The sequence below is a fragment of the Mandrillus leucophaeus genome, unplaced genomic scaffold, assembly GCF_000951045.1.
Source record: "Mandrillus leucophaeus isolate KB7577 unplaced genomic scaffold, Mleu.le_1.0 Scaffold213, whole genome shotgun sequence".
Taxonomy (NCBI): domain Eukaryota; kingdom Metazoa; phylum Chordata; class Mammalia; order Primates; family Cercopithecidae; genus Mandrillus; species Mandrillus leucophaeus.
Genome location: NW_012102177.1, coordinates 2,156,311 through 2,170,295, shown reverse-complemented (window position 1 = coordinate 2,170,295; position 13,985 = coordinate 2,156,311). Strand labels below are relative to the sequence as shown.

The 13,985-nt window shown below is 41.1% G+C and overlaps 1 pseudogene; it reads left to right on the top strand.

Annotated features, from left to right (window-relative positions):
• The first annotated feature begins 970 nt into the window (after nucleotides 1-970).
• On the top strand, nucleotides 971-1,349 carry LOC105540009 (annotated as a pseudogene).
• Nucleotides 1,350-13,985: the final 12,636 nt, after the last annotated feature.

Below are 13,985 nucleotides of genomic sequence, written 5' to 3'. Positions count from 1 at the left end.
ACCATCACCATCATCATCATCCCCACCACCATCACCATCACCACCGCCACCACCATCACCACCACCATCAAGACCACCACCACCACCATCACCATCACCACCACCATCACTATCACCACCACCACTATCACCACCACCATCAGGACCACCACCACCATCATCACTACCACCTCCACCACCATCAACATCACTATCATCATCTCCACCACCACCACCATCACCACTATCACCACCACCACCACCATCATTATCACCATGCTTCACTCCCTCTGATTTTTATAGGTACCCCTCTTCTTCTCCCAAGGACACTTTTTTCTGGAAGATTCCAGTGTGGCAATAAGGGTTTGACAGGAGGTTTTTTGACTAAAGGTGAATTAAGGGGCTTGTTGAAAGATAAAAAGTGTTATTAAAAGTAAAACAGTAGGCTGGGCATGGTGGTTCACGCCTGTAATCCCAGCACTTTGGGAGGTCAAGACGGGTGGATTGCCTGAACTCAGGGGTTCTAGACCAGCCTGGGCAACACAGTGAAACCCCATCTCTACCAAAAATACAAAAAATTAGCTGGGTGTGGCAACGTGCGCCTATAATTCCAACTACTTGGGAGGCTGAGGCAGGAGAATCACTTGAATCCGGGAGGCGGAGGTTGCAGTGAGCTGAGATGGCGCCACTGCACTCCATCCTGGGCAACAGAGCAAGACCCCATCTAAAAAAACACAAAAAACAAAACAGCAACAAAAATAAAACAGCAGAAAGTCATGTTTAACCAGCTCAAGAAAGCACACTCATCAATCGTGTTCAAAATGGCTAGTAAAGCACCAACAACCATATGTGATATTTATTCAATTAGTATATAAAAGAGATCTTAAGATAAAATTTCTGGTCAGAAGTCCACTGTCAGCTATTAGCTGAAGCTGTCCTTATTTGAAAGTAATAAGATTTCATTTTTTTGACACATTTCTGGTGTTTTAAGATGCCTGAGCCAGCCAAGTCTGCTCCCGCCCCAAGGAAGGGCTCCAAGAAGGCGGTGACCAAGACACAGAAGAAAGATGGCAAGAAGCACAAGTGCAGCCGCAAGGAGAGTTACTCTGTGTAAGCATACAAGGTGTTGAAGCAGGTCCACCCCGACACCGGCATCTCTTCCAAGGCCATGGGCATCATGAATTCTTTCGTTAACGACATAAAGATGTCGACATAAAGCATATCGTGGGTGAGGCTTTCACCTGGCACATTACAACACGAGGTGGACCATCACCTCCAGGCAGATCCAGACGGCCCTGTGCCTGCTGCTGCCCGGAGACCTGGCCAAGCACACCGTGTCGGAGGGCACCAAGTACACCAGCTCCAAGTAAACTTTCCAAGGGGAGACAACAGCTTTTAGGCATATCTTTTCCAGGAGTCGTCAGTGCTGGACACTGTTTAATCTTGCAAATAAACCAATGAAAATGAGTGATGCTAGAAGAAGATAAATGGAGGTATTTTGAACAATCAAAGAAGGACCAACGAACACCTGGCTAAGAAAAATTAGCCCGTTTTTTTCTATGTATGAAACTATTACAATGTTCTTCATAGAAATGTATGAAACGAGAAATATAAAGACAAAATTAAAGTAACTCCTAGTATCTCCTATTCTTTTTAGATGTATATCATACATTCATATTCATATATACCTATATCTCACATCATGTATCATATATAAAATAAATTTAGGTGTCATATGATATATATATATATTTAGATAAATATACCTAGAAACATTTTTTATGGATGTATAATTTATGGATATATTGATAATTATGTAGTTATTTGTTATTGACTATTTCAATTGATTCCCATTTTCATTTTATGCATTATAGATCATGCAGCTCACACATCTTTGCACATAAATCTTTGTTCAAATATTATTTCCTAAGGATAGACTTCATGAAGTGGAAATACTAAATCAAAAGTGAAAAACATTTTCTAAGATTCCTAAATACACATTGCTAAATTGCTGTTCAGGATCATGCCAATTTATAATCCCAACATAATATGGAAATTCCTGTCTTATAGCACTCACATTTGCAATATATTTTTAAAAGCATTGTTAACCTAATAGGCCCCCAAAAAGAAAGAAAATTGAAATTACATTTCCTGATTTTAATGACTGTATTAGTGAGGGTCATTTTTCCCATGTTTCTTGTTAGCCGTGACCCTATAAGAAATAAACTGTGCTGCAAAATGATAAATATGATATCAATCATTCCGTGGGAAGGCACTATATAAAGAATAATACCTTAGGTTAAGACCAAATAAATGATATTTATCAGGTGCCTCTTCTGCAGAGGACTCTGAAGGGATACTAAACTGCGTTTAGCCGCATGCAACTGAAACTACTTTTACCTACCTTGTCTCTTACAAACATTGTAACTACTCTTTGAGAAAGTGTTTACTACGGACTGAATTGTCTCCCCATCCCCCCAAACTCATATATTGAAGCCATAAACCCCAATATGACTCTATTCCTAGACAGGACTTATAAGAGGTAATTAAGGTTAAATGAGGTCATTAGGATGGGTTCCTAATTGGATAGGATTGGTGGCCTTCTAAGAAGAGGAAGATTCTGCACTTGGTCTTCCAAATTATATAATTTATTTAGAAAAAAGAAGAGGAAGAGAGAGAGCTCTGCACATATACTGAGGAAAGGCTATGTGAGCTCACAGTGAGAAGGGAGTACTCTACAAGCCAGCAAGAGAGCCCTCACCAGAATCCAGCCGTGCCATAGCCTGCTCTGAGACTTCCAGCCTCCAAAACTGTGAGAAAATACACTTTGTTGTTTCAACCACACAATCTACGGTATTTTGTTATGGGAGCCCAAGCCAACTAAGACAGCATCACTGCTGTCACTTACAGACAAGAAAACTAACACTGGGAGAGATAAAAGTTAAACTTGTCCAAGGTCACAAAAGTCAGAAACAAGTGAGGTGAGAAGTTAACTTTGTTCTCCTCAATCCAAGGCCAGGACGCCTCCACTCCACATGTACATAGCCACCCTCACAGTCGACAGCCAAATGTCCCCAGAGTCAGCATTAGACCAAGATGTGTCACCAGGAGACAAATGCCTCATCCTGAAGAAATATGTTCTAACAACTTACCCATGTAAAACATTGAACCTCATGAGAAACAAAAACGCAACGTATGTACAAAACTATGTTTACTACCTAACTGACAGTGATGTAAAGCTTAATGATATCCTTACAGTCTTGGAGGGGTTTGTATATGTGGTGAAACAGGTGCTCACGCACGGCTGATAGACTGTAAATTGGTCCTAGAGAGAAAAACAAATAAACTGGAAGGAGAAAAAAAGAGATTTCACTTTTTTAAAAAAGAGTTCAGACTTCAGACTTGTCACCAGTTTTACTAGAAGCGGGTCTAAGTCAAGGTTTTGATGATTCTGGGGATTTTTTTTTTTTTTTTTTTTGGAAACAGAATCTTGCTCTGTAGCCCAGGCTGGAGTGCAGTGGCTGGATCTCGGCTCACTGCAAGCTCCCCTTCCCGGGTTCACACCATTTTCCTGCCTCAGCCTCCCAAGTAGCTGGGACTACAGGCGCCTGCCACCACGCCCGGCTAATTTTTTGTAGTTTTAGTAGAGATGGGGTTTCACCGCGGGAGCCAGGATGGTCTCGATCTCCTGCCCTCGTGATCCACCCGCCTCGGCCTCCCAAAGTGCTGGGATTACAGGTGTGAGCCACCGCGCCCGGCCGATTCTGGGGATGATATTAAAAACCACCATGAGAAAGTTCCCCAAGCTGGCCTACAGCATCTCTGGTGGTAGGAAGAGCTGTCCATGCTAACCTGTGCCAGACCACAGACCTTAGTGGAATTTAACTATGAAACTAAGACTACTTCAAGGTGTACAGGGGAACGAAACCTGCCTGGAATTAAACCAGGAGCCGTTGGGTCACTAAACGGAGTTGTATCTTTTTTACAAAGCACAGAACAAACTCTGTCAAAGGCAGGACAGAGCAAATGAAGTTCAAGGAGAAAAATTCACTTGCTGAAAATGCTAAAAGCCTGTGTGAGGAAAGACATGACAACTTGCAGATTTGCATGTTGAAGTCCACTAATATTCCAAATCCTTACGGTTTCCATTTGTAATACAAAGTTTCATGATACTCCGCTTAGTGATGAATTGAATGTACTTCCCACCACTGGGAGCAATTAAAGCCAGTTGTTTAGGGGCACGGCTACAAGTCTGGATGCCTAGGGAATTCGGAGGCTGGGGGTTTTCTTCCATTGCAGTGGTTCCGGGGCTGGTGGGCACAGAGGAGCCCTGCCCACCATGGGAGGAGTGAGAGATGCAGAGGCAGCCCCAGAAGGAGGCTGGGATGGGTGAACAGAGGGAAACAGAAGTGGCAAGGACAGAGGGACCTGTGTCGGGTGAACGGGGACTGCTGTTTCCTGGAGTGGGAGTGGGTCTCAGATATGGCCCTCAGGTGCACAGGTAATCACGCAAAGGCCTCAAGGGTTTGGTCTAGGAAGAGCAGCTTGGTGCAGTAACCCCGACAGCCATGGGAATGGAGGGAGGGCCAGGCGTGGTGGCTCACACCTGTAATCCCAGCACTTTGGGAGGCCGAGGTGGGCGCATCACTTGAGGTCAGGAGTTCAAGACCAGCTTGGCCAACATGGTGAAAGGCCGTCTCTACAAAAATAGGCGGGCATGATGGTGGGTGCCAGTAGTCCCAGCTACTCGAGAGGCTGAGGCGGGAGAATTGCTTGAACCTGCGAGGCGGAGAGTGCAGTGACCCAAGATCGTGCCACAGCACTCCAGCCTGGGTCACAGAGCAAGACTCCATCTCAAAAAAAAAAAAAAACAAAAGAGAATGGAAGGTGGAATAAGAGCATCCGCCTCCATGCCCACCCCTCTTTCCCTAGGCAGCCTGCCCTTCTTTCCGTGGAGCCTGTTCTCCTCCCTGCACTCCCACCCACCCTGCGGATGGGCTGTCAGACAGTTAATGCAGTACAAGGAGCACAGACGGCTCTGGCGTGGCTTGGCTGGGTAACCTTGGCCAGGGCACCTGACTTCTCTGAGCCTCTGTTTCCTTATATGTAAAGTAGTGGAGTCACTCCTTACCACATGACCTGGGCATGCAAAGCTCAAAAAGTGTTAGCTAGCACAATTATTGTTATCCTTGACTGCCAAGGAGGAAACAGAGGCAGGTAGAGGTTGAGTGATTTGTTCAAGGCCACACAGCTATAAGGGGCGGGCCAACGTCAAACCAGGTTGCTGTCTTCCCTGTCAGCAGAGAGCAGGCGGGGCCCTCTTGGACACTGGAAGCTTGTGTCCCTGCTGCCTCTGGGCTGTGTCCCAGCAGAGGGTGCAGAGGGGCATACAGGCCTGGGTGAGTGGTCCCATGCATCCTGAGCCCTGAACCCTGGCGCTCACTTGCAGCCAGCCCTGGGGCTGGGCAGAGGGCCCCAAGGGGGCAGCGGCAGGCACCCACTTCCCCGTGACTCCCTTCATACCAAGGTCTTCAACCGTCGGCAGCCCAAATCCTCACACAAAGCCACCGCAGACCAGACGGTCCCAGACCAACACCTTGCAACAACACTCTGGTCACCAGCCGTGCATGGGGCCCAGCCGTGCATGGGGCCCATCACTCAGGGGACTCTGGAAACAGGAAAACAGAAGCACCACCTTAGTGAGCTGCTGTGAGGACAATATCAGCAAGTGTGCCTAGGACTGCCCAGCACAGCCGCCCAGGCTGGCGTAGTCAATGTGCATTCCCCTCTCCTCTCCCTTCCCTCCCGTGTCTCCATCTGAACTACTTGGAGGCTTTCCCAGTGTTCCTCCGAGCAGGGTGCTCCCAGGAATTCTTGCCTAGCACAGTGGTGTTGCCATCAAATGCCTCCAGCCAGTGAAAAGGAAGCAGCCAAGTGGGTGACCACAACACCCATCACCCTAGAAACATTGCTCCCACTTCCCAACGGCCAGGGGTCGGGAGATGGACAGCACCCCGGGCAGGCGGCTCTGTGGATTTCATGAGCTGAACCATACAAAACCCTGGCAGCAGGACCTGGCCCAGAGCAAGAGTTCAAGCATTGTTGGCTGTTGCTAGGAGAGTTTTTATTTTTTATTTTTGATTGTTACTATTTTTTTAAGGCAGAGTTTCACTCTTGTTGCCCAGGTTGTAATGCTGTAGCACGATCTCAGCTCACTGCAAACCGCCCCCACACCTGGTTCAAGCGATTCTCCTGCCTCCACCTCCTGAGTAACTGGAATTACAGGCGCATGCCACTACGCCCAGCTAATTTTTTGTATTTTTAATAGAGACAGGGTTTCACCATGATGGCCAGGCTGGTCTTGAACTCCTGACCTCAGGAGATCTACCTACCTCAGCCTGCCAGAGTGCTAGGATTACAGGTGTGAGCAACCACGTCTGGCCACCAGGAGAGTTTTTAAAAAGAAAGGTACAAGGGAGCATGTGGCTGTGTAGAGGAGTTTGTGGGTGGACAGGCTGCAGAGGTCACATGTGTCTGGTGGCCCCAATGAGACTGATTGCTGACTTCATTCCTCTACCCCATCAGTGCCTCGTGAGCATCTAGGATGCACTGGCCGTGCTCTCTATAGTGCACGGGGAGGTCAGGGGCACAGAGAGGCTCTTCCCTGAGGCGCCAACATCCCCACACAGTGTGACATTCAGCCTCAACTTGTCCGGCAAAGCTCTGTCCTGTCCTGTGTCACAGCGTTTTCCAAAGCTTTTCTTGCATATTTTCAAATAATCACATGCTTTTCCTCCTGCTATTCCCGGAATAAATCCTGGTTTGTCATGGTGTGATGTTATCCAATTTAATTTTCTACTATTTCGTGTTTTTACATTTATTTTCAAAAATGAACTTGGTCCACAGTTTTGTGTCTGACTTTATCAAATTTTGATATCAAGGAAATTTGAAGGGAATTATTTATTAAAAGTTTGACAGACTTTGACTATAAAATTGCTTGGACAAGTGAGAAAAGGTAATAGAAAAAAGTATTATATTTATAACAGTAATAAAAATAAATATTTAGATATAAATTTCTCTCCATAGTACTGTTCTTTTTCATTTGTATGTATAAATTGATGTACAATTTACATACAACAAAATATGTAGATCTTTACTGCTCAGTTCAATGAATTGTGACAGTTGCAAACAGCCAAATCAGGATCTAGAGTGTGTCTATCACCCAGAAACTTCCCTCATGTTCTTTTGCTGTTGATACCCCACACACATCCAGAATCAATCGCTGTTCTGATTTCTATCACCAGAGATTAGTTTTGCTTGTCCTAAAAATTTATATAAATGGAAACATACTATTTGAACTCTTTGGTGTCTGGTTTCTTTCACACAGCATAATAATTTTGTGATTCAACCACATAGCTGTGCGTATCAATAAGTGATTCTGTTTTATTGCTAAGTAGTATGCCATTGTTTGACTGTATCAAGAACTGTGTAATTCATTCACCTACGGATGGATCTGAGATGTTTTTAGCATACGATTATGTGAATAAAGGTGCAATGCACATTCATGTACAGATCTTTTTAAGGATTCCTGGGTGAATACCTAGAAGTCGAATTGCTGGGTCATGGGTAGGTGTATGTTTTAGCTTTATAAGGAACTGTCAGAGAGTCCTCCAAAGTTATCATCCCATTTTACATGCCCACCAACAAAGTGTGAGTTCCAGTTCCTCCACACTCTCACCGATATCTGACATTGTCAGTTATTTTACTTTTAGTCATTCTAATATTTGTGTAACGGGAATTCATCATGATTTTCACTTGCTTTTGCCTGATAACAAGCAATGTTGAACATCTTTTCATGTGTTTATTGGCCATTTACATATCTTGCATTGTAAAGTGTCTATGAGTCTTATTACCATTTTAACTGGGCTGTCTGCCTTTTTATTATTTTTAGTAATTCTTTCCATATTATGAATATGGATTATCACTGTGAATATTTCCTCATCTGTGGCTTACTTGTTCATTTTCTTAATTGTATCTTTTGATGAGTAGAAATGCTCATCTTGATGATACCCAATTCTTATTTTTTTATTTATAGTTAAAGATTTTTGTGCTAATTTGGTTGGTGTCTTTGTATTCCCCAAATTTGCAAATATCTTGCTATATTTTTTTTCTAAAACATTCAGGGTTCTAAGTTTACATTTTAGGTCACGTTTACAATTTAGGTTAAATTATTTTCCGTGGGGGTTAAGTTTATTTTTTATATAAATATCCAGTTTGTTTTAGCACCATTTGTTTAAAAGGTTTTCTTTTCTGCTTTGAATTAGTTTGATTCCTTGTTGAAAAATCAATTAACCATATTGTGGAGGTTTATTGCCTCTCTGTTCTGTTCCGTGGATCCATTTGTCTATCCTTATGTCAGTATGATACCATCTTGATTACTGTAGCCTTATAGGAAGTCTGAAAACCAGTTAGTGTAAGTTCTCCACTTCTAAAAACTTAAAATCAGCTTTCTTCAAGAAGACTGCTGACATTTTTTCTTGAGATTGTGTTGAATCTACAAACCAATTTGGAGAAAATCAACCTCTTTTCAATATCCAAGAACTCTAATCTATGATCATGGTACATTTCTTCATTAACATAGGTGTTATTTCATTTCTCTCAACAACATTTGTGCAGTGGTCAGCATGGACGTCTTGTGCATCTTTCTTCAGACATATTCCTAGGTATTCGGTGGGTTTTAATGCTATTTTTAAAAGTATTTTTAATCTCACTTTTGTAGGTTTTTGGATACCATCTTTATCAGATCGAAGAAGTTCCTTTTTATTTCTAGTTAGTTGAAAGTATTTAATCATATACGTGTTTGAATTTTATTAGATGCTTTTTCTGTTCACGTACTACTCCAATAGAAATCAATGTAATTCATTATGCCTGGCATAAATCGCACTTGGTCATTATATACTATTGTTTCTATGTATTGCTGGACTCAATTGGCTAATATTTTATTAAGAATTTTTGCAAATATATTATTAAGGGATATTAGTCTATAATTTTCTTGTCAGGTTTTCATATCAGGATTATGCTGACTTCATAAAACAAATTGAGAAGTATTCCCTCCTCCTCTGTTTCCTCCAGAGTTTTGTAGGATTATTTTGTGGTATTATTCCTTCCTTAGAAATTTGATAGAATTTTCTGGAGAAGCCATTTGAGCCTGAAGATTTTTTGTAAAAAGATTTTTTATTATAAGTTTAATGTCTTCGATAGACACAGGGCTATTTAGACTTTCTATTCTTGTGTAAGTTTTGGTAATTTGCAATTTTCAAGAAATTTGTTGATTTCATCAAAGTTGTTGAACTCACTGTCATGAAGTCATCCATAATATCCCTTCATTATCACTTTAATGTTTATATAATCTGAAGTGGTGGCCTCTCTTTAATTCCTGATATTGATAATTTTTTTTCTATTTTTCTTTATTAGTATTTCTAGGGCATTTTGTTAATATTTGCAAAGAAGCAGCTATTGGTTTAATAGGTTTTTCTCTACTGTTTTCTAGTTCATTACTTTTCACTCTCTTTTCTACCTTGGGTTTCATGTACTCTTGTTTTTTTAGCTTCTTAATGTAGAAGTTTAGATCAGTGAATTTGAACCTTTTTTTTTTCCTAATATAAGTGTTTAAAGCTATAAAGTTTCCTCTAAAGACTGCTTTACCTGCATCTCAATTTTTTTTTTTTTTTTCTGAGATAATGTCTCACTCTGTTGCTCAGGCTGGAGTGCAGGGGAGCAATTTTGGCTCACTGCAAGCTCGACCTCCCAGGCTCAGGTGATCCTGCCACCTCTGCCTCCCAAGTGGCTGAGACTATAGGCACATACCACCATACCTGGCTAATTTTTGTGTTTTTCTAGAGACAGGGTCTTGCCATGTTGCCTAGGCTGGTATTGAACTCCTGGGCTCAAGTGATCTGCCCACCTTGGCCTCCCAAAGTGCTGGGGGCAACCATTCCCAGCCACAAATTTTAATATAGTATCTTCTCATTATTATTCAGGTGAAAATATTTGCTAAGTTATTTTATGATTTCCTATTGACCCATAGGTTATTTAGAAGTATATTGTTTAATTTCCAAATATTTACGAATTTTCTAGATAACTTTTTGTCATTGATTTCTGTTTTTAGTAATGTTGTGGTCAGAGAACAGATTCTATATAAAAATCAAAACATTTAAATTTACTGAAACTTACTTTGTGGCATCTTTACATTTTTTAGGGGTCAATCAAGTATTTTTTGTGTGTTTTAATGTCATCTATTGAACTTTTAGATATAACTCTTCACATTGCTTTTTAGTACAGTAAGCTCTCAATGTCTTCAGTAGGTTTTTGGAAACTGTGACTTTAAGTGAAACGATGTACAGTAGGTTCTCCAATAATGTCATTTTGTTCAACATCATTTCTTTTTTTTTTTTTTTTTGAGATGGAGTTTCACTCTTGTCACCCAGGCTGGAGTGCAATTGTGCAATCTCAGTTCACTGCAACCTATGCTTCTCATGTTTAAGCAATTCTCCTGCCTCAACCTCTGTAGAGACAGGGTTTCACTATGTTGGCCAGGCTGGTCTTGAACTCCTGACCTCAGGTTATCTGCCCGCCTCGGCCTCCCAAATTGCTGGGATTACAGGTGTGAGCCACCGCGCCCGGCCCAACATCATTTCATTTCTCAATGAATGTTCCATGTGCACTCAAAAAGAACAAGTATTCTACTATTGTTGGATATAGTGTTCAAAATGTCAAAGTCGTTTTGATGATGTCATTCCAATATTCTGTAACCTTACTGGTTTTGTCTGCTCATTCTATCAGTTACTCAGAGAGTGGTGTTAAAGTGACTAAGTATGATAATGGATTTGTCATTTTCCCCTTTAATTCTGTCAGCTTTTGCTTCATGTATTTTGGGGCTCTGTTATTAGGTGAATACATAATTAGGATTTTTATGGCTTCATGAATTTCCCTTTTATATTTCTGAAATGTCCCTTTTGGCGTTTATATCTTTATCTAGAAGGCTACCTCTTCTGATAGTGGTATAGCCACCCCAGCTTTCTTGTGGTTAGGGTTTTCATGGTATATCTTGTTCCACCCTTTTACATTCAATCTGTCTTTGTATTTAAGTTGTTTCTTATTATATAAACAACATATAGTTGGATCTTGCTTCTTTATCCAGCCTGGCAGTCTCTGCATTTTAATTGGAGAGTTTTTCTATTTACACCAAATGTAGTAACTATTATGCTTTGGTTTGAGTCTACCATCTTGGTATGTTTTCTATTTGGCACATTTGTTGTGTTTTCTTTTGTGCCTCTGCTCCACTTTTCTTGACGTTTTTTGGGGTCAATCAAGTATTTTTTTGTGTGTTTTAATGTCATCTATTGAACTTTTAGATATAACTCTTCATGTTTTCTAGTAAAGTAAGCTCTCACTTAATGTCATCAATAGGTTCTTGGAAACTGACTTTAGCAGGTTCTCAAATAATGTCGTTGTGTTCAACATTATTTCATTATAACGATGAAAAGAATGGTTTTATTACATGCCATTTTACTCAGCCACATTTTCCAAGAACCTACTGACAACATTAAGTGAGGTTTACTTTAGTTGCTCTAGGCAGGGGTGTCCAATCTTCTGTCTTCTCTGGGCCACAATGGAAGAAGAAGAATTGCCTTGGGCTAAACATAAAATACACTAATACTAACATTTTAGTTGATGAGCAAAAAAAAAAAAAAAAAAAATTGCAAAAAAATCTAATGTGCTGGGCACAGTGGCTCACGCCTGTAATCCCAGCACTTTAGGAAGCCGAGGTGGGCAAATCACTTGAGGCCAGGAGTTTAAGACCAGCCTGGCCAACATGGTGAAACCCTGTCTCTACTAAAAATACAAAAATTAGCTGAGCTTGGTGCCGCTTGCCTGTAATCCCAGCTACTCAGGAGGGAGGCAGGTGAATCACTTGAGCCTGGGAGGCAGAGGTTGCAGTGAGCCAAGATAGCGGCCGCTGCACTCCAGCCTGGGTGACATAGCGCGACTCTGTCTCAAAAAAAAAACCAAAAATCTCATAAGGTTTTAAGAAAGTTTACAAATTTGTGTTGGGCCGCATTCAAAGTCATCCTGGGGTACACGTAGCCATGGGTGAACAGGCTTGCTCTAGAGATTAAAAGGCACATTTTATAAAACATTTGACTGGTTTTGTCTGCTAATTCTGTTACTCAGAGAGTGGTGTTAAAATGTACAGCTATGATCAAGGATTTGTCTATTTTCCCCTAAAATATTAGAGCAATATATTTCATTTACCCCCTCCTGTCTTGTGCTTTTGTTTTCACATATTTTATTTTTAGTTATTCTATAAATCCCACAATTCCTTGTTATTGTTTTTGCTTTGGTCAACATTTATAAGTAGACATAGGTCTAGAGGTATACATACATCTTTCTAATACTCTTCGTACCTTCCTGCAGATCTGGGATTTCATCTGGCATCATTATTCTGCAGCTTGAAGACCTTCTTTTAGCATTTCTTGAAGTGTAGATCTGCTTGTGATGAATTCTCTCAGTCTTTGTTTGAAAATTTGTATTTTTCTTTATTTAAAGACACTTTTTTCTGGATATATGTTTCTTGCTGGAAAGGGTTTTTGTCTTTTATTTTTTCATTCAAAATGTAATATTGTCCCATTGTCATCTGCCCTCCATTGATTCCAATAAACATAATCAATGATAATTGATTCTTATCATCGTTCCTCTGTGTATAATGTGTTTTTTCTCTCTAGCTGATTTTAAGATTTTTATCTTGGCAGGGCATGGTGGCTCTCGCCTGTAATCCCAGCACTATGGGAGGCCAAGGTGGGCAGATCATGAGGTCAGGAGATCGAGACCATCCTGGACAACATGGTGAAACCCTGTCTCTACTAAAAATACAAAAAATTAGCTGGGTGTGGTGGTGCATCCCTGTAATCCCAGCTACTCAGGAGGCTGAGGCACAAGAATCGCTTGAACCCAGGAGGCAGAGGTTGCAGTGAGCTGAGATCACGCCACTGCACTCCAGCCGGGCAACAGGGTGAGACTACATCTCAAAAAATGAAACAAAACAAAATTTATCTTTATCCATGGCTTTTAGCCATTTGAATATGATGTACCTAGGTGTGGTTTTATTTGTGTTTACCCCATTTGAAATTCACCAAGTCTTCGATCTGCAGATTTCCTTCATCAATCTTGTTCAATTCTCTGGTATTATTTCTGCTAAATGTGTCTTCTGCTCCATCCTCTCACCTGTCCTGTCTGGTGCTCCACTTACACATATATTGGACCATTTGGTATCCTCCCAGAGATCCCTTCTGTTTTGTTACATACTTTTCTCTTTGTGCTTCAGTTTGAATAATTTCTCTTAACCTGTTCCCAAATTCACTGATTGGTTGTTCCCTCTGTTGTTCCCTGAGGAGCTCAGCAGATTTTGCATTTCTAATATTTTCCATTTCTAAAATTTGCATTTGGTTCTTTGTTGTAATTTCATATCTCTGTTGAAATAACCCCATATACCTACACATGTTGTCTATCTTTTTGGATGGATCATTGAACATATGTTTTATAGCTATATTAACATGTCTGTCTGATAATTCCAACATCTGGGCCATCTCTGATCTGATTCTATTTCTCCTCTTGACCACGGGCACATTTTGGTTTTGTGTGTGTGTTTCTAGTCATTTTTTTAAATCAGACTTTGTCTGTAAAATAATAGTTGAGACTAAAGTTAATGATGTTCATACCCATACAGGACATTCCCTTTCTTTTATCAAGCCACTACTGTGGATGGTCGAGTTAGGTTTTGACTTCAGTGCAGCTTCAGTTGGCAGGTGGGTCCAGACTCATTATGTGATTGGGTGTCTTAAGATACTAATGTGAGTATCCAAGATGCACAAGACACACATGTGGTCTGCCAGGCCACATGTGACCACTAAATGTTCATCAAAATGTTGGCTGTTTCCTCTTTCCCT